This window comes from Lissotriton vulgaris, chromosome 8 (assembly GCF_964263255.1).
Source record: "Lissotriton vulgaris chromosome 8, aLisVul1.2, whole genome shotgun sequence".
Classification (NCBI taxonomy): domain Eukaryota; kingdom Metazoa; phylum Chordata; class Amphibia; order Caudata; family Salamandridae; genus Lissotriton; species Lissotriton vulgaris.
In genome coordinates, this window is record NC_141696.1 from 155138789 (window position 1) to 155162710 (window position 23922).

At 43.5% G+C, this 23922-nt stretch overlaps 29 non-coding genes across 29 annotated transcripts; all 29 read right to left on the reverse strand.

Annotated features, from left to right (window-relative positions):
• Nucleotides 1-601: 601 nt before the first annotated feature.
• TRNAL-UAG (transfer RNA leucine (anticodon UAG)) lies at nucleotides 602-684 on the reverse strand. The gene has a single exon. It is a non-coding gene; the product is annotated as a tRNA-Leu (tRNA).
• A 1023-nt stretch (nucleotides 685-1707) lies between these two features.
• Nucleotides 1708-1790, reverse strand: TRNAL-AAG (transfer RNA leucine (anticodon AAG)). Its single transcript has one exon. It is a non-coding gene; the product is annotated as a tRNA-Leu (tRNA).
• Nucleotides 1791-1981: 191 nt separating this feature from the next.
• Nucleotides 1982-2064, reverse strand: TRNAL-CAG (transfer RNA leucine (anticodon CAG)). The gene has a single exon. It is a non-coding gene; the product is annotated as a tRNA-Leu (tRNA).
• Nucleotides 2065-2696: 632 nt separating this feature from the next.
• TRNAL-UAG (transfer RNA leucine (anticodon UAG)) lies at nucleotides 2697-2779 on the reverse strand. The gene has a single exon. It is a non-coding gene; the product is annotated as a tRNA-Leu (tRNA).
• Nucleotides 2780-3803: 1024 nt separating this feature from the next.
• On the reverse strand, nucleotides 3804-3886 carry TRNAL-UAG (transfer RNA leucine (anticodon UAG)). Its single transcript has one exon. It is a non-coding gene; the product is annotated as a tRNA-Leu (tRNA).
• Nucleotides 3887-4792: 906 nt separating this feature from the next.
• On the reverse strand, nucleotides 4793-4875 carry TRNAL-UAG (transfer RNA leucine (anticodon UAG)). Its single transcript has one exon. It is a non-coding gene; the product is annotated as a tRNA-Leu (tRNA).
• A 1024-nt stretch (nucleotides 4876-5899) lies between these two features.
• Nucleotides 5900-5982, reverse strand: TRNAL-AAG (transfer RNA leucine (anticodon AAG)). The gene has a single exon. It is a non-coding gene; the product is annotated as a tRNA-Leu (tRNA).
• Nucleotides 5983-6888: 906 nt separating this feature from the next.
• TRNAL-UAG (transfer RNA leucine (anticodon UAG)) lies at nucleotides 6889-6971 on the reverse strand. Its single transcript has one exon. It is a non-coding gene; the product is annotated as a tRNA-Leu (tRNA).
• A 1298-nt stretch (nucleotides 6972-8269) lies between these two features.
• Nucleotides 8270-8352, reverse strand: TRNAL-CAG (transfer RNA leucine (anticodon CAG)). Its single transcript has one exon. It is a non-coding gene; the product is annotated as a tRNA-Leu (tRNA).
• Nucleotides 8353-8984: 632 nt separating this feature from the next.
• TRNAL-UAG (transfer RNA leucine (anticodon UAG)) lies at nucleotides 8985-9067 on the reverse strand. The gene has a single exon. It is a non-coding gene; the product is annotated as a tRNA-Leu (tRNA).
• Nucleotides 9068-10091: 1024 nt separating this feature from the next.
• On the reverse strand, nucleotides 10092-10174 carry TRNAL-AAG (transfer RNA leucine (anticodon AAG)). The gene has a single exon. It is a non-coding gene; the product is annotated as a tRNA-Leu (tRNA).
• A 191-nt stretch (nucleotides 10175-10365) lies between these two features.
• TRNAL-CAG (transfer RNA leucine (anticodon CAG)) lies at nucleotides 10366-10448 on the reverse strand. Its single transcript has one exon. It is a non-coding gene; the product is annotated as a tRNA-Leu (tRNA).
• A 632-nt stretch (nucleotides 10449-11080) lies between these two features.
• Nucleotides 11081-11163, reverse strand: TRNAL-UAG (transfer RNA leucine (anticodon UAG)). Its single transcript has one exon. It is a non-coding gene; the product is annotated as a tRNA-Leu (tRNA).
• Nucleotides 11164-12187: 1024 nt separating this feature from the next.
• Nucleotides 12188-12270, reverse strand: TRNAL-AAG (transfer RNA leucine (anticodon AAG)). Its single transcript has one exon. It is a non-coding gene; the product is annotated as a tRNA-Leu (tRNA).
• A 191-nt stretch (nucleotides 12271-12461) lies between these two features.
• TRNAL-CAG (transfer RNA leucine (anticodon CAG)) lies at nucleotides 12462-12544 on the reverse strand. The gene has a single exon. It is a non-coding gene; the product is annotated as a tRNA-Leu (tRNA).
• Nucleotides 12545-13176: 632 nt separating this feature from the next.
• Nucleotides 13177-13259, reverse strand: TRNAL-UAG (transfer RNA leucine (anticodon UAG)). The gene has a single exon. It is a non-coding gene; the product is annotated as a tRNA-Leu (tRNA).
• Nucleotides 13260-14283: 1024 nt separating this feature from the next.
• TRNAL-AAG (transfer RNA leucine (anticodon AAG)) lies at nucleotides 14284-14366 on the reverse strand. Its single transcript has one exon. It is a non-coding gene; the product is annotated as a tRNA-Leu (tRNA).
• A 191-nt stretch (nucleotides 14367-14557) lies between these two features.
• Nucleotides 14558-14640, reverse strand: TRNAL-CAG (transfer RNA leucine (anticodon CAG)). Its single transcript has one exon. It is a non-coding gene; the product is annotated as a tRNA-Leu (tRNA).
• Nucleotides 14641-15272: 632 nt separating this feature from the next.
• Nucleotides 15273-15355, reverse strand: TRNAL-UAG (transfer RNA leucine (anticodon UAG)). The gene has a single exon. It is a non-coding gene; the product is annotated as a tRNA-Leu (tRNA).
• A 1024-nt stretch (nucleotides 15356-16379) lies between these two features.
• Nucleotides 16380-16462, reverse strand: TRNAL-AAG (transfer RNA leucine (anticodon AAG)). Its single transcript has one exon. It is a non-coding gene; the product is annotated as a tRNA-Leu (tRNA).
• A 191-nt stretch (nucleotides 16463-16653) lies between these two features.
• On the reverse strand, nucleotides 16654-16736 carry TRNAL-CAG (transfer RNA leucine (anticodon CAG)). The gene has a single exon. It is a non-coding gene; the product is annotated as a tRNA-Leu (tRNA).
• A 632-nt stretch (nucleotides 16737-17368) lies between these two features.
• TRNAL-UAG (transfer RNA leucine (anticodon UAG)) lies at nucleotides 17369-17451 on the reverse strand. The gene has a single exon. It is a non-coding gene; the product is annotated as a tRNA-Leu (tRNA).
• A 1025-nt stretch (nucleotides 17452-18476) lies between these two features.
• TRNAL-AAG (transfer RNA leucine (anticodon AAG)) lies at nucleotides 18477-18559 on the reverse strand. Its single transcript has one exon. It is a non-coding gene; the product is annotated as a tRNA-Leu (tRNA).
• Nucleotides 18560-18750: 191 nt separating this feature from the next.
• TRNAL-CAG (transfer RNA leucine (anticodon CAG)) lies at nucleotides 18751-18833 on the reverse strand. The gene has a single exon. It is a non-coding gene; the product is annotated as a tRNA-Leu (tRNA).
• A 632-nt stretch (nucleotides 18834-19465) lies between these two features.
• Nucleotides 19466-19548, reverse strand: TRNAL-UAG (transfer RNA leucine (anticodon UAG)). The gene has a single exon. It is a non-coding gene; the product is annotated as a tRNA-Leu (tRNA).
• Nucleotides 19549-20572: 1024 nt separating this feature from the next.
• Nucleotides 20573-20655, reverse strand: TRNAL-UAG (transfer RNA leucine (anticodon UAG)). The gene has a single exon. It is a non-coding gene; the product is annotated as a tRNA-Leu (tRNA).
• Nucleotides 20656-21561: 906 nt separating this feature from the next.
• Nucleotides 21562-21644, reverse strand: TRNAL-UAG (transfer RNA leucine (anticodon UAG)). The gene has a single exon. It is a non-coding gene; the product is annotated as a tRNA-Leu (tRNA).
• Nucleotides 21645-22668: 1024 nt separating this feature from the next.
• Nucleotides 22669-22751, reverse strand: TRNAL-AAG (transfer RNA leucine (anticodon AAG)). The gene has a single exon. It is a non-coding gene; the product is annotated as a tRNA-Leu (tRNA).
• Nucleotides 22752-23657: 906 nt separating this feature from the next.
• On the reverse strand, nucleotides 23658-23740 carry TRNAL-UAG (transfer RNA leucine (anticodon UAG)). Its single transcript has one exon. It is a non-coding gene; the product is annotated as a tRNA-Leu (tRNA).
• Between the last annotated feature and the right edge of the window lie 182 nt (nucleotides 23741-23922).

A 23922-nucleotide genomic window follows, 5' to 3' on the forward strand; every position in this document is an offset into this window, starting at 1 on the left:
AGCCATGCAAGTGGGGTACCGAAAAGGCATGCCCTCAATTTATTTATCCTATTATAAGTACTTCCAACAGATCTTTGAACAATCCATAGAGAGCAGTACCTATGAAGAACTCTTTAGACCTTTAAGGCGTACAAAGAGAAAGTGCTATTAACCATCCACTTGAAAGGCCCAAAGCTGCTTTGAAATTGAGTCAACAGCCACCTCTTGGCTAGCTAAAGCAAATTCAACAAGGAATTTCAATGTCACAACATAGGGTGGAATACGCAAATCTAAGCAGCCCCTGATCACAGCCCTGAGGAAATTGCCGTAAGTGTGCTGGAGTCCAACTGTCTACCAGATGCTAGGCATTCTTCCATATTTGCATGGCCTGTCTGGCCAGGGCATACAAGAGCATGACTCTTCCAGATGAGCTCTTACATGGGTACTATGCTCATATAGTAAGGACTGCACTTTGTCAGCAAGACTTTATACAACCGAAATATATGAGAAACCCCAGCTCTCTTGACTAGATGAGGACGGAATCACATCCCAGGTGAAGACCAACAGATGCAACTTCCATCAGATGTTAACCTGAAAAAGGAGATTACATCTCCAAAAGTCATGTCAGAAGTGGGATTCGAACCCACACCTCCAGAGGAGACTGCGGCCTAAACACAGCGCCTTAGACCACTCGGCCATCCTGACAGTGCAGAGTCTTAAGAAATGTATAAAAGTCACTCAGAAATTTCTGCCTCCATGCAAGCCTGAAATAATTTAAACCTTCAAACACAAGGTGCAACTTTATGCACAGGACAATAAACACAGAAGATCACATGTGAAAGCATTTCATTTCACAGGTGTACAATTTTTATGCTTTTAAAATACCTCATACCTCTCACCAGCTATTTAGGGTCCTGTATCCTACTCACAAAATTACCTTGCCTGCGACCTCTCTCTCTACACAAACAACTACTGCACAGGAAGTAGGAAGGCAGAAGGTGGGGCATATTATGCAAATGTATGCTGTCATTGTGCCTTGCAGATTCATGCAGGATTTCTAGATCCTTGCTGGATACAAGAGAGCAGACCTTGTTTCAGATCAACTGTCCCTAGCAGGGAACGTCTGAGCACATGCAGTCTTTTGCTCTCTAGCCCCTGGCCTGGGACTTACCCTCACTGGCTGAGGCGTGAATTTCTGCATACCAACGTTGCATAGATGGTACGTTTGTGGTCAGTTTGGGATGGGTGGGAGGTCAAAAGCAGGGAAAAGTATGTCGCCTTCACTTCTAGTCTCCTCTTCTAGGCCTACCTGCTGTTCACTTACTCTGTCTTTGTTTTATTCTCTCCTTCCTCAACACCCCTTCTCACTCACTCGCTCTATCACTTGTGCTCTTTCCCCTTGCTCTGCATTTCATAGTGGAAACATCTCTTGAATGGAGCATTAGAAAATGAGGTTACATAAAATTAACAATCTACTTATTGGAAACCAAAAATATCACAAGACTGAATGTAACCCATTTCATTAATAAAAGGGACTTTTAAGCACCCCCCAAAAAACACATAAAACACCACGAGTGCTAGAAGAATATTATACGAGCTTGAAGACAGAATTGGGCAAATTAATTTGCAGTTGAAACTGAAGTTTGTTACTTATTCAGATATTATATGCACTGCCAATTTTTAGCTGAGATTCTAAAAGAACTCAGAGACAAAATGGACTTAAAGTTTTGTCAGAAGTGGGATTCGAACCCACGCCTCCAGGAGAGACTGCGGCCTTAACGCAGCGCCATAGACCACTCGGCCATCCTGACCACATTTGCTTGATCATCTACAGAGAGGGAAAGATATTGTGAACCAAAAAAAGCACACAACTTAGGTCATGAGTGGCTAGAGCAAGAAAAAAACTCACTGCACTTTTCCAAGTAGACAACCATATAAGCCCATGTGAGGGAAATGATCTGATTTTTTCTCTCCCAAGAAAAAAGTAGAGTAAACACACAATTGTCAGAAGTGGGATTTGAACCCACGCCTCCAGAAGAGACTGCGACCTGAACGCAGCGCCTTAGACCACTCGGCCATCCTGACTTGCATTTGTGGATCCTTCCACAGGCCAGACAGCCATGCAAGTGGGGTACCGAAAAGGCATGCCCTCAATTTATTTATCCTATTATAAGTACTTCCAACAGACCTTTGAACAATCCATAGAGAGCAGTACCTATGAAGAACTCTTTAGACCTTTAAGGCGTACAAAGAGAAAGTGCTATTAACCAGCCACTTGAAAGGCCCAAAGCTGCTTTGAAATTGAGTCAACAGCCACCTCTTGGCTAGCTAAAGCAAATTCAACAAGGAATTTCAATGTCACAACATAGGGTGGAATACGCAAATCTAAGCAGCCCCTGATCACAGCCCTGAGGAAATTGCCGTAAGTATGCTGGAGTCCAACTGTCTACCAGATGCTAGGCATTCTTCCATATTTGCATGGCCTGTCTGGCCAGGGCATACAAGAGCATGACTCTTCCAGATGAGCTCTTACATGGGTCCTATGCTCATATAGTAAGGACTGCACTTTGTCAGCAAGACTTTATACAACCGAAATATATGAGAAACCCCAGCTCTCTTGACTAGATGAGGACGGAATCACATCCCAGGTGAAGACCAACAGATGCAACTTCCATCAGATGTTAACCTGAAAAAGGAGATTACATCTCCAAAAGTCATGTCAGAAGTGGGATTCGAACCCACGCCTCCAGAGGAGACTGCGGCCTAAACACAGCGCCTTAGACCACTCGGCCATCCTGACAGTGCAGAGTCTTAAGAAATGTATAAAAGTCACTCAGAAATTTCTGCCTCCATGCAAGCCTGAAATAATTTAAACCTTCAAACACAAGGTGCAACTTTATGCACAGGACAATAAACACAGAAGATCACATGTGAAAGCATTTCATTTCACAGGTGTACAATTTTTATGCTTTTAGAATACCTCATACCTCTCACCAGCTATTTAGGGTCCTGTATCCTACTCACAAAATTACCTTGCCTGCGACCTCTCTCTCTACACAAACAACTACTGCACAGGAAGTAGGAAGGCAGAAGGTGGGGCATATTATGCAAATGTATGCTGTCATTGTGCCTTGCAGATTCATGCAGGATTTCTAGATCCTTGCTGGATACAAGAGAGCAGACCTTGTTTCAGATCAACTGTCCCTAGCAGGGAACGTCTGAGCACATGCAGTCTTTTGCTCTCTAGCCCCTGGCCTGGGACTTACCCTCACTGGCTGAGGCGTGAATTTCTGCATACCAACGTTGCATAGATGGTACGTTTGTGGTCGGTTTGGGATGGGTGGGAGGTCAAAAGCAGGGAAAAGTATGTCGCCTTCACTTCTAGTCTCCTCTTCTAGGCCTACCTGCCGTTCACTCACTCTGTCTTTGTTTCATTCTCTCCTTCCTCAACACCCCTTCTCACTCACTCGCTCTATCACTTGTGCTCTTTCCCCTTGCTCTGCATTTCATAGTGGAAACATCTCTTGAATGGAGCATTAGAAAATGAGGGTACATAAAATTAACAATCTACTTATTGGAAACCAAAAATATCACAAGACTGAATGTAACCCATTTCATTAATAAAAGGGACTTTTTAAGCACCCCCCAAAAAACACATAAAACACCACGAGTGCTAGAAGAATATTATACGAGCTTGAAGACAGAATTGGGCAAATTAATTTGCAGTTGAAACTGAAGTTTGTTACTTATTCAGATATTATATGAACTGCCAATTTTTAGCTGAGATTCTAAAAGAACTCAGAGACAAAATGGACTTAAAGTTTTGTCAGAAGTGGGATTCGAACCCACGCCTCCAGGAGAGACTGCGGCCTAAACGCAGCGCCTTAGACCACTCGGCCATCCTGACCACATTTGCTTGATCAACTACAGAGAGGGAAAGATATTGTGAACCAAAAAAAGCACACATCTTAGGTCATGAGTGGCTAGAGCAAGAAAAAAACTCGCTGCACTTTTCCAAGTAGACAACCATATAAGCCCATGTGAGGGAAATGATCAGATTTTTTCTCTCTCAAGAAAAAAGTAGAGTAAACACACAATTGTCAGAAGTGGGATTTGAACCCACGCCTCCAGAAGAGACTGCGACCTGAACTCAGCGCCTTAGACCACTCGGCCATCCTGACTTGCATTTATGGAACCTTCCACAGTCCAGAGAGCCATGCAAGTGGGGTACCGAAAAGGCATGCCCTCAATTTATTTATCCTATTATAGGTACTTCCAACAGATCTTTGAACAATCCATAGAGAGCAGTACCTATGAAGAACTCTTTAGACCTTTAAGGCGTACAAAGAGAAAGTGCTATTAACCAGCCACTTGAAAGGCCCAAAGCTGCTTTGAAATTGAGTCAACAGCCACCTCTTGGCTAGCTAAAGCAAATTCAACAAGGAATTTCAATGTCACAACATAGGGTGGAATACTCAAATCTAAGCAGCCCCTGATCACAGCCCTGAGGAAATTGCCGTAAGTGTGCTGGAGTCCAACTGTCTACCAGATGCTAGGCATTCTTCCATATTTGCATGGCCTGTCTGGCCAGGGCATACAAGAGCATGACTCTTCCAGATGAGCTCTTACATGGGTCCTATGCTCATATAGTAAGGACTGCACTTTGTCAGCAAGACTTTATACAACCGAAATATATGAGAAACCCCAGCGCTCTTGACTAGATGAGGACGGAATCACATCCCAGGTGAAGACCAACAGATGCAACTTCCATCAGATGTTAACCTGAAAAAGGAGATTACATCTCCAAAAGTCATGTCAGAAGTGGGATTCGAACCCACATCTCCAGAGGAGACTGCGGCCTAAACACAGCGCCTTAGACCACTCGGCCATCCTGACAGTGCAGAGTCTTAAGAAATGTATAAAAGTAACTCAGAAATTTTTGCCTCCATGCAAGCCTGAAATAATTTAAACCTTCAAACACAAGGTGCAACTTTATGCACAGGACAATAAACACAGAAGATCACATGTGAAAGCATTTCATTTCACAGGTGTACAATTTTTATGCTTTTAGAATACCTTATACCTCTCACCAGCTATTTAGGGTCCTGTATCCTACTCACAAAATTACCTTGCCTGCGACCTCTCTCTCTACACAAACAACTACTGCACAGGAAGTAGGAAGGCAGAAGGTGGGGCATATTATGCAAATGTATGCTGTCATTGTGCCTTGCAGATTCATGCAGGATTTCTAGATCCTTGCTGGATACAAGAGAGCAGACCTTGTTTCAGATCAACTGTCCCTAGCAGGGAACGTCTGAGCACATGCAGTCTTTTGCTCTCTAGCCCCTGGCCTGGGACTTACCCTCACTGGCTGAGGCGTGAATTTCTGCATACCAACGTTGCATAGATGGTACGTTTGTGGTCGGTTTGGGATGGGTGGGAGGTCAAAAGCATGGAAAAGTATGTCGCCTTCACTTCTAGTCTCCTCTTCTAGGCCTACCTGCCGTTCACTCACTCTGTCTATGTGTCATTCTCTCCTTCCTCAACACCCCTTCTCACTCACTCGCTCTATCACTTGTGCTCTTTCCCCTTGCTCTGCATTTCATAGTGGAAACATCTCTTGAATGGAGCATTAGAAAATGAGGTTACATAAAATTAACAATCTACTTATTGGAAACCAAAAATATCACAAGACTGAATGTAACCCATTTCATTAATAAAAGGGACTTTTTAAGCACCCCCCAAAAAACACATAAAACACCACGAGTGCTAGAAGAATATTATACGAGCTTGAAGACAGAATTGGGCAAATTAATTTGCAGTTGAAACTGAAGTTTGTTACTTATTCAGATATTATATGCACTGCCAATTTTTAGCTGAGATTCTAAAAGAACTCAGAGACAAAATGGACTTAAAGTTTTGTCAGAAGTGGGATTCGAACCCACGCCTCCAGGAGAGACTGCGGCCTTAACGCAGCGCCTTAGACCACTCGGCCATCCTGACCACATTTGCTTGATCATCTACAGAGAGGGAAAGATATTGTGAACCAAAAAAAGCACACAACTTAGGTCATGAGTGGCTAGAGCAAGAAAAAAACTCACTGCACTTTTCCAAGTAGACAACCATATAAGCCCATGTGAGGGAAATGATCTGATTTTTTCTCTCCCAAGAAAAAAGTAGAGTAAACACACAATTGTCAGAAGTGGGATTTGAACCCACACCTCCAGAAGAGACTGCGACCTGAATGCAGCGCCTTAGACCACTCGGCCATCCTGACTTGCATTTGTGGAACCTTCCACAGGCCAGACAGCCATGCAAGTGGGGTACCGAAAAGGCATGCCCTCAATTTATTTATCCTATTATAAGTACTTCCAACAGATCTTTGAACAATTCATAGAGAGCAGTACCTATGAAGAACTCTTTAGACCTTTAAGGCGTACAAAGAGAAAGTGCTATTAACCAGCCACTTGAAAGGCCCAAAGCTGCTTTGAAATTGAGTCAACAGCCACCTCTTGGCTAGCTAAAGCAGATTCAACAAGGAATTTCAATGTCACAACATAGGGTGGAATACGCAAATCTAAGCAGCCCCTGATCACAGCCCTGAGGAAATTGCCGTAAGTGTGCTGGAGTCCAACTGTCTACCAGATGCTAGGCATTCTTCCATATTTGCATGGCCTGTCTGGCCAGGGCATACAAGAGCATGACTCTTCCAGATGAGCTCTTACATGGGTCCTATGCTCATATAGTAAGGACTGCACTTTGTCAGCAAGACTTTATACAACCGAAATATATGAGAAACCCCAGCGCTCTTGACTAGATGAGGACGGAATCACATCCCAGGTGAAGACCAACAGATGCAACTTCCATCAGATGTTAACCTGAAAAAGGAGATTACATCTCCAAAAGTCATGTCAGAAGTGGGATTCAAACCCACGCCTCCAGAGGAGACTGCGGCCTAAACACAGCGCCTTAGACCACTCGGCCATCCTGACAGTGCAGAGTCTTAAGAAATGTATAAAAGTCACTCAGAAATTTCTGCCTCCATGCAAGCCTGAAATAATTTAAACCTTCAAACACAAGGTGCAACTTTATGCACAGGACAATAAACACAGAAGATCACATGTGAAAGCATTTCATTTCACAGGTGTACAATTTTTATGCTTTTAAAATACCTCATACCTCTCACCAGCTATTTAGGGTCCTGTATCCTACTCACAAAATTACCTTGCCTGCGACCTCTCTCTCTACACAAACAACTACTGCACAGGAAGTAGGAAGGCAGAAGGTGGGGCATATTATGCAAATGTATGCTGTCATTGTGCCTTGCAGATTCATGCAGGATTTCTAGATCCTTGCTGGATACAAGAGAGCAGACCTTGTTTCAGATCAACTGTCCCTAGCAGGGAACGTCTGAGCACATGCAGTCTTTTGCTCTCTAGCCCCTGGCCTGGGACTTACCCTCACTGGCTGAGGCGTGAATTTCTGCATACCAACGTTGCATAGATGGTACGTTTGTGGTTGGTTTGGGATGGGTGGGAGGTCAAAAGCATGGAAAAGTATGTCGCCTTCACTTCTAGTCTCCTCTTCTAGGCCTACCTGCCGTTCACTCACTCTGTCTTTGTTTCATTCTCTCCTTCCTCAACACCCCTTCTCACTCACTCGCTCTATCACTTGTGCTCTTTCCCCTTGCTCTGCATTTCATAGTGGAAACATCTCTTGAATGGAGCATTAGAAAATGAGGTTACATAAAATTAACAATCTACTTATTGGAAACCAAAAATATCACAAGACTGAATGTAACCCATTTCATTAATAAAAGGGACTTTTTAAGCACCCCCCAAAAAACACATAAAACACCACGAGTGCTAGAAGAATATTATACGAGCTTGAAGACAGAATTGGGCAAATTAATTTGCAGTTGAAACTGAAGTTTGTTACTTATTCAGATATTATATGCACTGCCAATTTTTAGCTGAGATTCTAAAAGAACTCAGAGACAAAATGGACTTAAAGTTTTGTCAGAAGTGGGATTCGAACCCACGCCTCCAGGAGAGACTGCGGCCTTTACGCAGCGCCTTAGACCACTCGGCCATCCTGACCACATTTGCTTGATCATCTACAGAGAGGGAAAGATATTGTGAACCAAAAAAAGCACACATCTTAGGTCATGAGTGGCTAGAGCAAGAAAAAAACTCACTGCACTTTTCCAAGTAGACAACCATATAAGCCCATGTGAGGGAAATGATCAGATTTTTTCTCTCTCAAGAAAAAAGTAGAGTAAACACACAATTGTCAGAAGTGGGATTTGAACCCACGCCTCCAGAAGAGACTGCGATCTGAACGCAGCGCCTTAGACCACTCGGCCATCCTGACTTGCATTTGTGGAACCTTCCACAGGCCAGAAAGCCATGCAAGTGGGGTACCGAAAAGGCATGCCCTCAATTTATTTATCCTATTATAAGTACTTCCAACAGATCTTTGAACAATCCATAGAGAGCAGTACCTATGAAGAACTCTTTAGACCTTTAAGGCGTACAAAGAGAAAGTGCTATTAACCAGCCACTTGAAAGGCCCAAAGCTGCTTTGAAATTGAGTCAACAGCCACCTCTTGGCTAGCTAAAGCAAATTCAACAAGGAATTTCAATGTCACAACATAGGGTGGAATACGCAAATCTAAGCAGCCCCTGATCACAGCCCTGAGGAAATTGCCGTAAGTGTGCTGGAGTCCAACTGTCTACCAGATGCTAGGCATTCTTCCATATTTGCATGGCCTGTCTGGCCAGGGCATACAAGAGCATGACTCTTCCAGATGAGCTCTTACATGGGTCCTATGCTCATATAGTAAGGACTGCACTTTGTCAGCAAGACTTTATACAACCGAAATATATGAGAAACCCCAGCTCTCTTGACTAGATGAGGACGGAATCACATCCTAGGTGAAGACCAACAGATGCAACTTCCATCAGATGTTAAACTGAAAAAGGAGATTACATCTCCAAAAGTCATGTCAGAAGTGGGATTCGAACCCACGCCTCCAGAGAAGACTGCGGCCTAAACACAGCGCCTTAGACCACTCGGCCATCCTGACAGTGCAGAGTCTTAAGAAATGTATAAAAGTCACTCAGAAATTTCTGCCTCCATGCAAGCCTGAAATAATTTAAACCTTCAAACACAAGGTGCAACTTTATGCACAGGACAATAAACACAGAAGATCACATGTGAAAGCATTTCATTTCACAGGTGTACAATTTTTATGCTTTTAGAATACCTCATACCTCTCACCAGCTATTTAGGGTCCTGTATCCTACTCACAAAATTACCTTGCCTGCGACCTCTCTCTCTACACAAACAACTACTGCACAGGAAGTAGGAAGGCAGAAGGTGGGGCATATTATGCAAATGTATGCTGTCATTGTGCCTTGCAGATTCATGCAGGATTTCTAGATCCTTGCTGGATACAAGAGAGCAGACCTTGTTTCAGATCAACTGTCCCTAGCAGGGAACGTCTGAGCACATGCAGTCTTTTGCTCTCTAGCCCCTGGCCTGGGACTTACCCTCACTGGCTGAGGCGTGAATTTCTGCATACCAACGTTGCATAGATGGTACGTTTGTGGTCAGTTTGGGATGGGTGGGAGGTCAAAAGCAGGGAAAAGTATGTCGCCTTCACTTCTAGTCTCCTCTTCTAGGCCTACCTGCCGTTCACTCACTCTGTCTTTGTTTCATTCTCTCCTTCCTCAACACCCCTTCTCACTCACTCGCTCTATCACTTGTGCTCTTTCCCCTTGCTCTGCATTTCATAGTGGAAACATCTCTTGAATGGAGCATTAGAAAATGAGGTTACATAAAATTAACAATCTACTTATTAGAAACCAAAAATATCACAAGACTGAATGTAACCCATTTCATTAATAAAAGGGACTTTTTAAGCACCCCCCAAAAAACACATAAAACACCACGAGTGCTAGAAGAATATTATACGAGCTTGAAGACAGAATTGGGCAAATTAATTTGCAGTTGAAACTGAAGTTTGTTACTTATTCAGATATTATATGCACTGCCAATTTTTTGCTGAGATTCTAAAAGAACTCAGAGACAAAATGGACTTAAAGTTTTGTCAGAAGTGGGATTCGAACCCACGCCTCCAGGAGAAACTGCGGCCTTAACGCAGCGCCTTAGACCACTCGGCCATCCTGACCACATTTGCTTGATCATCTACAGAGAGGGAAAGATATTGTGAACCAAAAAAAGCACACAACTTAGGTCATGAGTGGCTAGAGCAAGAAAAAAACTCACTGCACTTTTCCAAGTAGACAACCATATAAGCCCATGTGAGGGAAATGATCTGATTTTTTCTCTCCCAAGAAAAAAGTAGAGTAAACACACAATTGTCAGAAGTGGGATTTGAACCCACGCCTCCAGAAGAGACTGCGACCTGAACGCAGCGCCTTAGACCACTCGGCCATCCTGACTTGCATTTGTGGAACCTTCCACAGGCCAGACAGCCATGCAAGTGGGGTACCGAAAAGGCATGCCCTCAATTTATTTATCCTATTATAAGTACTTCCAACAGATCTTTGAACAATCCATAGAGAGCAGTACCTATGAAGAACTCTTTAGACCTTTAAGGCGTACAAAGAGAAAGTGCTATTAACAAGCCACTTGAAAGGCCCAAAGCTGCTTTGAAATTGAGTCAACAGCCACCTCTTGGCTAGCTAAAGCAAATTCAACAAGGAATTTCAATGTCACAACATAGGGTGGAATACGCAAATCTAAGCAGCCCCTGATCACAGCCCTGAGGAAATTGCCGTAAGTGTGCTGGAGTCCAACTTTCTACCAGATGCTAGGCATTCTTCCATATTTGCATGGCCTGTCTGGCCAGGGCATACAAGAGCATGACTCTTCCAGATGAGCTCTTACATGGGTCCTATGCTCATATAGTAAGGACTGCACTTTGTCAGCAAGACTTTATACAACCGAAATATATGAGAAACCCCAGCTCTCTTGACTAGATGAGGACGGAATCACATCCCAGGTGAAGACCAACAGATGCAACTTCCATCAGATGTTAACCTGAAAAAGGAGATTACATCTCCAAAAGTCATGTCAGAAGTGGGATTGGAACCCACGCCTCCAGAGGAGACTGCGGCCTAAACACAGCGCCTTAGACCACTCGGCCATCCTGACAGTGCAGAGTCTTAAGAAATGTATAAAAGTCACTCAGAAATTTCTGCCTCCATGCAAGCCTGAAATAATTTAAACCTTCAAACACAAGGTGCAACTTTATGCACAGGACAATAAACACAGAAGATCACATGTGAAAGCATTTCATTTCACAGGTGTACAATTTTTATGCTTTTAGAATACCTCATACCTCTCACCAGCTATTTAGGGTCCTGTATCCTACTCACAAAATTACCTTGCCTGCGACCTCTCTCTCTACACAAACAACTACTGCACAGGAAGTAGGAAGGCAGAAGGTGGGGCATATTATGCAAATGTATGCTGTCATTGTGCCTTGCAGATTCATGCAGGATTTCTAGATCCTTGCTGGATACAAGAGAGCAGACCTTGTTTCAGATCAACTGTCCCTAGCAGGGAACGTCTGAGCACATGCAGTCTTTTGCTCTCTAGCCCCTGGCCTGGGACTTACCCTCACTGGCTGAGGCGTGAATTTCTGCATACCAACGTTGCATAGATGGTACGTTTGTGGTCGGTTTGGGATGGGTGGGAGGTCAAAAGCAGGGAAAAGTATGTCGCCTTCACTTCTAGTCTCCTCTTCTAGGCCTACCTGCCGTTCACTCACTCTGTCTTTGTTTCATTCTCTCCTTCCTCAACACCCCTTCTCACTCACTCGCTCTATCACTTGTGCTCTTTCCCCTTGCTCTGCATTTCATAGTGGAAACATCTCTTGAATGGAGCATTAGAAAATGAGGTTACATAAAATTAACAATCTACTTATTGGAAACCAAAAATATCACAAGACTGAATGTAACCCATTTCATTAATAAAAGGGACTTTTTAAGCACCCCCCAAAAAACACATAAAACACCACGAGTGCTAGAAGAATATTATACGAGCTTGAAGACAGAATTGGGCAAATTAATTTGCAGTTGAAACTGAAGTTTGTTACTTATTCAGATATTATATGCACTGCCAATTTTTAGCTGAGATTCTAAAAGAACTCAGAGACAAAATGGACTTAAAGTTTTGTCAGAAGTGGGATTCGAACTCACGCCTCCAGGAGAGACTGCGGCCTTAACGCAGCGCCTTAGACCACTCGGCCATCCTGACCACATTTGCTTGATCATCTACAGAGAGGGAAAGATATTGTGAACCAAAAAAAGCACACATCTTAGGTCATGAGTGGCTAGAGCAAGAAAAAAACTCACTGCACTTTTCCAAGTAGACAACCATATAAGCCCATGTGAGGGAAATGATCAGATTTTTTCTCTCTCAAGAAAAAAGTAGAGTAAACACACAATTGTCAGAAGTGGGATTTGAACCCACGCCTCCAGAAGAGACTGCGATCTGAACGCAGCGCCTTAGACCACTCGGCCATCCTGACTTGCATTTGTGGAACCTTCCACAGGCCAGAAAGCCATGCAAGTGGGGTACCGAAAAGGCATGCCCTCAATTTATTTATCCTATTATAAGTACTTCCAACAGATCTTTGAACAATCCATAGAGAGCAGTACCTATGAAGAACTCTTTAGACCTTTAAGGCGTACAAAGAGAAAGTGCTATTAACCAGCCACTTGAAAGGCCCAAAGCTGCTTTGAAATTGAGTCAACAGCCACCTCTTGGCTAGCTAAAGCAAATTCAACAAGGAATTTCAATGTCACAACATAGGGTGGAATACGCAAATCTAAGCAGCCCCTGATCACAGCCCTGAGGAAATTGCCGTAAGTGTGCTGGAGTCCAACTTTCTACCAGATGCTAGGCATTCTTCCATATTTGCATGGCCTGTCTGGCCAGGGCATACAAGAGCATGACTCTTCCAGATGAGCTCTTACATGGGTCCTATGCTCATATAGTAAGGACTGCACTTTGTCAGCAAGACTTTATACAACCGAAATATATGAGAAACCCCAGCTCTCTTGACTAGATGAGGACGGAATCACATCCCAGGTGAAGACCAACAGATGCAACTTCCATCAGATGTTAACCTGAAAAAGGAGATTACATCTCCAAAAGTCATGTCAGAAGTGGGATTCGAACCCACGCCTCCAGAGGAGACTGCGGCCTAAACACAGCGCCTTAGACCACTCGGCCATCCTGACAGTGCAGAGTCTTAAGAAATGTATAAAAGTCACTCAGAAATTTCTGCCTCCATGCAAGCCTGAAATAATTTAAACCTTCAAACACAAGGTGCAACTTTATGCACAAGACAATAAACACAGAAGATCACATGTGAAAGCATTTCATTTCACAGGTGTACAATTTTTATGCTTTTAAAATACCTCATACCTCTCACCAGCTATTTAGGGTCCTGTATCCTACTCACAAAATTACCTTGCCTGCGACCTCTCTCTCTACACAAACAACTACTGCACAGGAAGTAGGAAGGCAGAAGGTGGGGCATATTATGCAAATGTATGCTGTCATTGTGCCTTGCAGATTCATGCAGGATTTCTAGATCCTTGCTGGATACAAGAGAGCAGACCTTGTTTCAGATCAACTGTCCATAGCAGGGAACGTCTGAGCACATGCAGTCTTTTGCTCTCTAGCCCCTGGCCTGGGACTTACCCTCACTGGCTGAGGCGTGAATTTCTGCATACCAACGTTGCATAGATGGTACGTTTGTGGTCAGTTTGGGATGGGTGGGAGGTCAAAAGCAGGGAAAAGTATGTCGCCTTCACTTCTAGTCTCCTCTTCTAGGCCTACCTGCTGTTCACTCACTCTGTCTTTGTTTCATTCTCTCCTTCCTCAACACCCCTTCTCACTCACTCGCTCTATCACTTGTGCTCTTTCCCCTTGCTCTGCATTTCATAGTGGAAACATCTCTTGAATGGAGCATTAGAAAATGAGGTTACATAAAATTAACAATCTACTTATTGGAAACCAAAAATATCACAAGACTGAATGTAACCCATTTCATTAATAAAAGGGACTTTTTAAGCACCCCCCAAAAAACACATAAAACACCACGAGTGCTAGAAGAATATTATACGAGCTTGAAGACAGAATTGGGCAAATTAATTTGCAGTTGAAACTGAAGTTTGTTACTTATTCAGTTATTATATGCACTGCCAATTTTTAGCTGAGATTCTAAAAGAACTCAGAGACAAAATGGACTTAAAGTTTTGTCAGAAGTGGGATTCGAACCCACACCTCCAGGAGAGACTGCGGCCTTAACGCAGCGCCTTAGACCACTCGGCCATCCTGACCACATTTGCTTGATCATCTACAGAGAGGGAAAGATATTGTGAACCAAAAAAAGCACACAACTTAGGTCATGAGTGGCTAGAGCAAGAAAAAAACTCACTGCACTTTTCCAAGTAGACAGCCATATAAGCCCATGTGAGGGAAATGATCTGATTTTTTCTCTCCCAAGAAAAAAGTAGAGTAAACACACAATTGTCAGAAGTGGGATTTGAACCCACGCCTCCAAAAGAGACTGCGACCTGAACGCAGCGCCTTAGACCACTCGGCCATCCTGACTTGCATTTGTGGATCCTTCCACAGGCCAGACAGCCATGCAAGTGGGGTACCGAAAAGGCATGCCCTCAATTTATTTATCCTATTATAAGTACTTCCAACAGATCTTTGAACAATCCATAGAGAGCAGTACCTATGAAGAACTCTTTAGACCTTTAAGGCGTACAAAGAGAAAGTGCTATTAACCAGCCACTTGAAAGGCCCAAAGCTGCTTTGAAATTGAGTCAACAGCCACCTCTTGGCTAGCTAAAGCAAATTCAACAAGGAATTTCAATGTCACAACATAGGGTGGAATACGCAAATCTATGCAGCCCCTGATCACAGCCCTGAGGAAATTGCCGTAAGTGTGCTGGAGTCCAACTGTCTACCAGATGCTAGGCATTCTTCCATATTTGCATGGCCTGTCTGGCCAGGGCATACAAGAGCATGACTCTTCCAGATGAGCTCTTACATGGGTCCTATGCTCATATAGTAAGGACTGCACTTTGTCAGCAAGACTTTATACAACCGAAATATATGAGAAACCCCAGCTCTCTTGACTAGATGAGGACGGAATCACATCCCAGGTGAAGACCAACAGATGCAACTTCCATCAGATGTTAACCTGAAAAAGGAGATTACATCTCCAAAAGTCATGTCAGAAGTGGGATTCGAACCCACGCCTCCAGAGGAGACTGCGGCCTAAACACAGCGCCTTAGACCACTCGGCCATCCTGACAGTGCAGAGTCTTAAGAAATGTATAAAAGTCACTCAGAAATTTCTGCCTCCATGCAAGCCTGAAATAATTTAAACCTTCAAACACAAGGTGCAACTTTATGCACAGGACAATAAACACAGAAGATCACATGTGAAAGCATTTCATTTCACAGGTGTACAATTTTTATGCTTTTAGAATACCTCATACCTCTCACCAGCTATTTAGGGTCCTGTATCCTACTCACAAAATTACCTTGCCTGCGACCTCTCTCTCTACACAAACAACTACTGCACAGGAAGTAGGAAGGCAGAAGGTGGGGCATATTATGCAAATGTATGCTGTCATTGTGCCTTGCAGATTCATGCAGGATTTCTAGATCCTTGCTGGATACAAGAGAGCAGACCTTGTTTCAGATCAACTGTCCCTAGCAGGGAACGTCTGAGCACATGCAGTCTTTTGCTCTCTAGCCCCTGGCCTGGGACTTACCCTCACTGGCTGAGGCGTGAATTTCTGCATACCAACGTTGCATAGATGGTACGTTTGTGGTTGGTTTGGGATGGGTGGGAGGTCAAAAGCATGGAAAAGTATGTCGCCTTCACTTCTAGTCTCCTCTTCTAGGCCTACCTGCCGTTCACTCACTCTGTCTTTGTTTCATTCTCTCCTTCCTCAACACCCCTTCTCACTCACTCGCTCTATCACTTGTGCTCTTTCCCCTTGCTCTGCATTTCATAGTGGAAACATCTCTTGAATGGAGCATTAGAAAATGAGGTTACATAAAATTAACAATCTACTTATTGGAAACCAAAAATATCACAAGACTGAATGTAACCCATTTCATTAAAAAAAGGGACTTTTTAAGCACCCCCCAAAAAACACATAAAACACCACGAGTGCTAGAAGAATATTATACGAGCTTGAAGACAGAATTGGGCAAATTAATTTGCAGTTGAAACTGAAGTTTGTTACTTATTCAGATATTATATGCACTGCCAATTTTTAGCTGAGATTCTAAAAGAACTCAGAGACAAAATGGACTTAAAGTTTTGTCAGAAGTGGGATTCGAACCCACGCCTCCAGGAGAGACTGCGGCCTTAACGCAGCGCCTTAGACCACTCGGCCATCCTGACCACATTTGCTTGATCATCTACAGAGAGGGAAAGATATTGTGAACCAAAAAAAGCACACATCTTAGGTCATGAGTGGCTAGAGCAAGAAAAAAACTCACTGCACTTTTCCAAGTAGACAACCATATAAGCCCATGTGAGGGAAATGATCAGATTTTTTCTCTCTCAAGAAAAAAGTAGAGTAAACACACAATTGTCAGAAGTGGGATTTGAACCCACGCCTCCAGAAGAGACTGCGACCTGAACGCAGCGCCTTAGACCACTCGGCCATCCTGACTTGCATTTGTGGAACCTTCCACAGGCCAGACAGCCATGCAAGTGGGGTACCGAAAAGGCATGCCCTCAATTTATTTATCCTATTATAAGTACTTCCAACAGATCTTTGAACAATCCATAGAGAGCAGTACCTATGAAGAAATCTTCAGACCTTTAAGGCGTACAAAGAGAAAGTGCTATTAACCAGCCACTTGAAAGGCCCAAAGCTGCTTTGAAATTGAGTCAACAGCCACCTCTTGGCTAGCTAAAGCAAATTCAACAAGGAATTTCAATGTCACAACATAGGGTGGAATACGCAAATCTAAGCAGCCCCTGATCACAGCCCTGAGGAAATTGCCGTAAGTGTGCTGGAGTCCAACTGTCTACCAGATGCTAGGCATTCTTCCATATTTGTTTGGCCTGTCTGGCCAGGGCATACAAGAGCATGACTCTTCCAGATGAGCTCTTACATGGGTCCTATGCTCATATAGTAAGGACTGCACTTTGTCAGCAAGACTTTATACAACCGAAATATATGAGAAACCCCAGCTCTCTTGACTAGATGAGGACGGAATCACATCCTAGGTGAAGACCAACAGATGCAACTTCCATCAGATGTTAAACTGAAAAAGGAGATTACATCTCCAAAAGTCATGTCAGAAGTGGGATTCGAACCCACGCCTCCAGAGGAGACTGCGGCCTAAACACAGCGCCTTAGACCACTCGGCCATCCTGACAGTGCAGAGTCTTAAGAAATGTATAAAAGTCACTCAGAAATTTCTGCCTCCATGCAAGCCTGAAATAATTTAAACCTTCAAACACAAGGTGCAACTTTATGCACAGGACAATAAACACAGAAGATCACATGTGAAAGCATTTCATTTCACAGGTGTACAATTTTTATGCTTTTAGAATACCTCATACCTCTCACCAGCTATTTAGGGTCCTGTATCCTACTCACAAAATTACCTTGCCTGCGACCTCTCTCTCTACACAAACAACTACTGCACAGGAAGTAGGAAGGCAGAAGGTGGGGCATATTATGCAAATGTATGCTGTCATTGTGTCTTACAGATTCATGCAGGATTTCTAGATCCTTGCTGGATACAAGAGAGCAGACCTTGTTTCAGATCAACTGTCCCTAGCAGGGAACGTCTGAGCACATGCAGTCTTTTGCTCTCTAGCCCCTGGCCTGGGACTTACCCTCACTGGCTGAGGCGTGAATTTCTGCATACCAACGTTGCATAGATGGTACGTTTGTGGTCGGTTTGGGATGGGTGGGAGGTCAAAAGCAGGGAAAAGTATGTCGCCTTCACTTCTAGTCTCCTCTTCTAGGCCTACCTGCCGTTCACTCACTCTGTCTTTGTTTCATTCTCTCCTTCCTCAACACCCCTTCTCACTCACTCGCTCTATCACTTGTGCTCTTTCCCCTTGCTCTGCATTTCATAGTGGAAACATCTCTTGAATGTAGCATTAGAAAAATGAGGTTACATAAAATTAACAATCTACTTATTGGAAACCAAAAATATCACAAGACTGAATGTAACCCATTTCATTAATAAAAGGGACTTTTTAAGCACCCCCCAAAAAACACATAAAACACCACGAGTGCTAGAAGAATATTATACGAGCTTGAAGACAGAATTGGGCAAATTAATTTGCAGTTGAAACTGAAGTTTGTTACTTATTCAGATATTATATGCACTGCCAATTTTTAGCTGAGATTCTAAAAGAACTCAGAGACAAAATGGACTTAAAGTTTTGTCAGAAGTGGGATTCGAACCCACGCCTCCAGGAGAGACTGCGGCCTTAACGCAGCGCCTTAGACCACTCGGCCATCCTGACCACATTTGCTTGATCATCTACAGAGAGGAAAAGATATTGTGAACCAAAAAAAACACACTACTTAGGTCATGAGTGGCTAGAGCAAGAAAAAAACTCACTGCACTTTTCCAAGTAGACAACCATATAAGCCCATGTGAGGGAAATGATCAGATTTTTTCTCTCCCAAGAAAAAAGTAGAGTAAACACACAATTGTCAGAAGTGGGATTTGAACCCACGCCTCCAGAAGAGACTGCGACCTGAACGCAGCGCCTTAGACCACTCGGCCATCCTAACTTGCATTTGTGGAACCTTCCACAGGCCAGACAGCCATGCAAGTGGGGTACCGAAAAGGCATGCCCTCAATTTATTTATCCTATTATAAGTACTTCCAACAGATCTTTGAACAATCCATAGAGAGCAGTACCTATGAAGAACTCTTTAGACCTTTAAGGCGTACAAAGAGAAAGTGCTATTAACCAGCCACTTGAAAGGCCCAAAGCTGCTTTGAAATTGAGTCAACAGCCACCTCTTGGCTAGCTAAAGCATATTCAACAAGGAATTTCAATGTCACAACATAGGGTGGAATACGCAAATCTAAGCAGCCCCTGATCACAGCCCTGAGGAAATTGCCGTAAGTGTGCTGGAGTCCAACTGTCTACCAGATGCTAGGCATTCTTCCATATTTGCATGGCCTGTCTGGCCAGGGCATACAAGAGCATGACTCTTCCAGATGAGCTCTTACATGGGTCCTATGCTCATATAGTAAGGACTGCACTTTGTCAGCAAGACTTTATACAACCGAAATATATGAGAAACCCCAGCTCTCTTGACTAGATGAGGACGGAATCACATCCCAGGTGAAGACCAACAGATGCAACTTCCATCAGATGTTAACCTGAAAAAGGAGATTACATCTCCAAAAGTCATGTCAGAAGTGGGATTCGAACCCACGCCTCCAGAGGAGACTGCGGCCTAAACACAGCGCCTTAGACCACTCGGCCATCCTGACAGTGCAGAGTCTTAAGAAATGTATAAAAGTCACTCAGAAATTTCTGCCTCCATGCAAGCCTGAAATAATTTAAACCTTCAAACACAAGGTGCAACTTTATGCACAGGACAATAAACACAGAAGATCACATGTGAAAGCATTTCATTTCACAGGTGTACAATTTTTATGCTTTTAGAATACCTCATACCTCTCACCAGCTATTTAGGGTCCTGTATCCTACTCACAAAATTACCTTGCCTGCGACCTCTCTCTCTACACAAACAACTACTGCACAGGAAGTAGGAAGGCAGAAGGTGGGGCATATTATGCAAATGTATGCTGTCATTGTGCCTTGCAGATTCATGCAGGATTTCTAGATCCTTGCTGGATACAAGAGAGCAGACCTTGTTTCAGATCAACTGTCCCTAGCAGGGAACGTCTGAGCACATGCAGTCTTTTGCTCTCTAGCCCCTGGCCTGGGACTTACCCTCACTGGCTGAGGCGTGAATTTCTGCATACCAACGTTGCATAGATGGTACGTTTGTGGTCGGTTTGGGATGGGTGGGAGGTCAAAAGCAGGGAAAAGTATGTCGCCTTCACTTCTAGTCTCCTCTTCTAGGCCTACCTGCCGTTCACTCACTCTGTCTTTGTTTCATTCTCTCCTTCCTCAACACCCCTTCTCACTCACTCGCTCTATCACTTGTGCTCTTTCCCCTTGCTCTGCATTTCATAGTGGAAACATCTCTTGAATGGAGCATTAGAAAATGAGGGTACATAAAATTAACAATCTACTTATTGGAAACCAAAAATATCACAAGACTGAATGTAACCCATTTCATTAATAAAAGGGACTTTTTAAGCACCCCCCAAAAAACACATAAAACACCACGAGTGCTAGAAGAATATTATACGAGCTTGAAGACAGAATTGGGCAAATTAATTTGCAGTTGAAACTGAAGTTTGTTACTTATTCAGATATTATATGAACTGCCAATTTTTAGCTGAGATTCTAAAAGAACTCAGAGACAAAATGGACTTAAAGTTTTGTCAGAAGTGGGATTCGAACCCACGCCTCCAGGAGAGACTGCGGCCTAAACGCAGCGCCTTAGACCACTCGGCCATCCTGACCACATTTGCTTGATCAACTACAGAGAGGGAAAGATATTGTGAACCAAAAAAAGCACACATCTTAGGTCATGAGTGGCTAGAGCAAGAAAAAAACTCGCTGCACTTTTCCAAGTAGACAACCATATAAGCCCATGTGAGGGAAATGATCAGATTTTTTCTCTCTCAAGAAAAAAGTAGAGTAAACACACAATTGTCAGAAGTGGGATTTGAACCCACGCCTCCAGAAGAGACTGCGACCTGAACTCAGCGCCTTAGACCACTCGGCCATCCTGACTTGCATTTATGGAACCTTCCACAGTCCAGAGAGCCATGCAAGTGGGGTACCGAAAAGGCATGCCCTCAATTTATTTATCCTATTATAGGTACTTCCAACAGATCTTTGAACAATCCATAGAGAGCAGTACCTATGAAGAACTCTTTAGACCTTTAAGGCGTACAAAGAGAAAGTGCTATTAACCAGCCACTTGAAAGGCCCAAAGCTGCTTTGAAATTGAGTCAACAGCCACCTCTTGGCTAGCTAAAGCAAATTCAACAAGGAATTTCAATGTCACAACATAGGGTGGAATACTCAAATCTAAGCAGCCCCTGATCACAGCCCTGAGGAAATTGCCGTAAGTGTGCTGGAGTCCAACTGTCTACCAGATGCTAGGCATTCTTCCATATTTGCATGGCCTGTCTGGCCAGGGCATACAAGAGCATGACTCTTCCAGATGAGCTCTTACATGGGTCCTATGCTCATATAGTAAGGACTGCACTTTGTCAGCAAGACTTTATACAACCGAAATATATGAGAAACCCCAGCGCTCTTGACTAGATGAGGACGGAATCACATCCCAGGTGAAGACCAACAGATGCAACTTCCATCAGATGTTAACCTGAAAAAGGAGATTACATCTCCAAAAGTCATGTCAGAAGTGGGATTCGAACCCACACCTCCAGAGGAGACTGCGGCCTAAACACAGCGCCTTAGACCACTCGGCCATCCTGACAGTGCAGAGTCTTAAGAAATGTATAAAAGTAACTCAGAAATTTTTGCCTCCATGCAAGCCTGAAATAATTTAAACCTTCAAACACAAGGTGCAACTTTATGCACAGGACAATAAACACAGAAGATCACATGTGAAAGCATTTCATTTCACAGGTGTACAATTTTTATGCTTTTAGAATACCTTATACCTCTCACCAGCTATTTAGGGTCCTGTATCCTACTCACAAAATTACCTTGCCTGCGACCTCTCTCTCTACACAAACAACTACTGCACAGGAAGTAGGAAGGCAGAAGGTGGGGCATATTATGCAAATGTATGCTGTCATTGTGCCTTGCAGATTCATGCAGGATTTCTAGATCCTTGCTGGATACAAGAGAGCAGACCTTGTTTCAGATCAACTGTCCCTAGCAGGGAACGTCTGAGCACATGCAGTCTTTTGCTCTCTAGCCCCTGGCCTGGGACTTACCCTCACTGGCTGAGGCGTGAATTTCTGCATACCAACGTTGCATAGATGGTACGTTTGTGGTCGGTTTGGGATGGGTGGGAGGTCAAAAGCATGGAAAAGTATGTCGCCTTCACTTCTAGTCTCCTCTTCTAGGCCTACCTGCCGTTCACTCACTCTGTCTATGTGTCATTCTCTCCTTCCTCAACACCCCTTCTCACTCACTCGCTCTATCACTTGTGCTCTTTCCCCTTGCTCTGCATTTCATAGTGGAAACATCTCTTGAATGGAGCATTAGAAAATGAGGTTACATAAAATTAACAATCTACTTATTGGAAACCAAAAATATCACAAGACTGAATGTAACCCATTTCATTAATAAAAGGGACTTTTTAAGCACCCCCCAAAAAACACATAAAACACCACGAGTGCTAGAAGAATATTATACGAGCTTGAAGACAGAATTGGGCAAATTAATTTGCAGTTGAAACTGAAGTTTGTTACTTATTCAGATATTATATGCACTGCCAATTTTTAGCTGAGATTCTAAAAGAACTCAGAGACAAAATGGACTTAAAGTTTTGTCAGAAGTGGGATTCGAACCCACGCCTCCAGGAGAGACTGCGGCCTTAACGCAGCGCCTTAGACCACTCGGCCATCCTGACCACATTTGCTTGATCATCTACAGAGAGGGAAAGATATTGTGAACCAAAAAAAGCACACAACTTAGGTCATGAGTGGCTAGAGCAAGAAAAAAACTCACTGCACTTTTCCAAGTAGACAACCATATAAGCCCATGTGAGGGAAATGATCTGATTTTTTCTCTCCCAAGAAAAAAGTAGAGTAAACACACAATTGTCAGAAGTGGGATTTGAACCCACACCTCCAGAAGAGACTGCGACCTGAATGCAGCGCCTTAGACCACTCGGCCATCCTGACTTGCATTTGTGGAACCTTCCACAGGCCAGACAGCCATGCAAGTGGGGTACCGAAAAGGCATGCCCTCAATTTATTTATCCTATTATAAGTACTTCCAACAGATCTTTGAACAATTCATAGAGAGCAGTACCTATGAAGAACTCTTTAGACCTTTAAGGCGTACAAAGAGAAAGTGCTATTAACCAGCCACTTGAAAGGCCCAAAGCTGCTTTGAAATTGAGTCAACAGCCACCTCTTGGCTAGCTAAAGCAGATTCAACAAGGAATTTCAATGTCACAACATAGGGTGGAATACGCAAATCTAAGCAGCCCCTGATCACAGCCCTGAGGAAATTGCCGTAAGTGTGCTGGAGTCCAACTGTCTACCAGATGCTAGGCATTCTTCCATATTTGCATGGCCTGTCTGGCCAGGGCATACAAGAGCATGACTCTTCCAGATGAGCTCTTACATGGGTCCTATGCTCATATAGTAAGGACTGCACTTTGTCAGCAAGACTTTATACAACCGAAATATATGAGAAACCCCAGCTCTCTTGACTAGATGAGGACGGAATCACATCCCAGGTGAAGACCAACAGATGCAACTTCCATCAGATGTTAACCTGAAAAAGGAGATTACATCTCCAAAAGTCATGTCAGAAGTGGGATTCAAACCCACGCCTCCAGAGGAGACTGCGGCCTAAACACAGCGCCTTAGACCACTCGGCCATCCTGACAGTGCAGAGTCTTAAGAAATGTATAAAAGTCACTCAGAAATTTCTGCCTCCATGCAAGCCTGAAATAATTTAAACCTTCAAACACAAGGTGCAACTTTATGCACAGGACAATAAACACAGAAGATCACATGTGAAAGCATTTCATTTCACAGGTGTACAATTTTTATGCTTTTAAAATACCT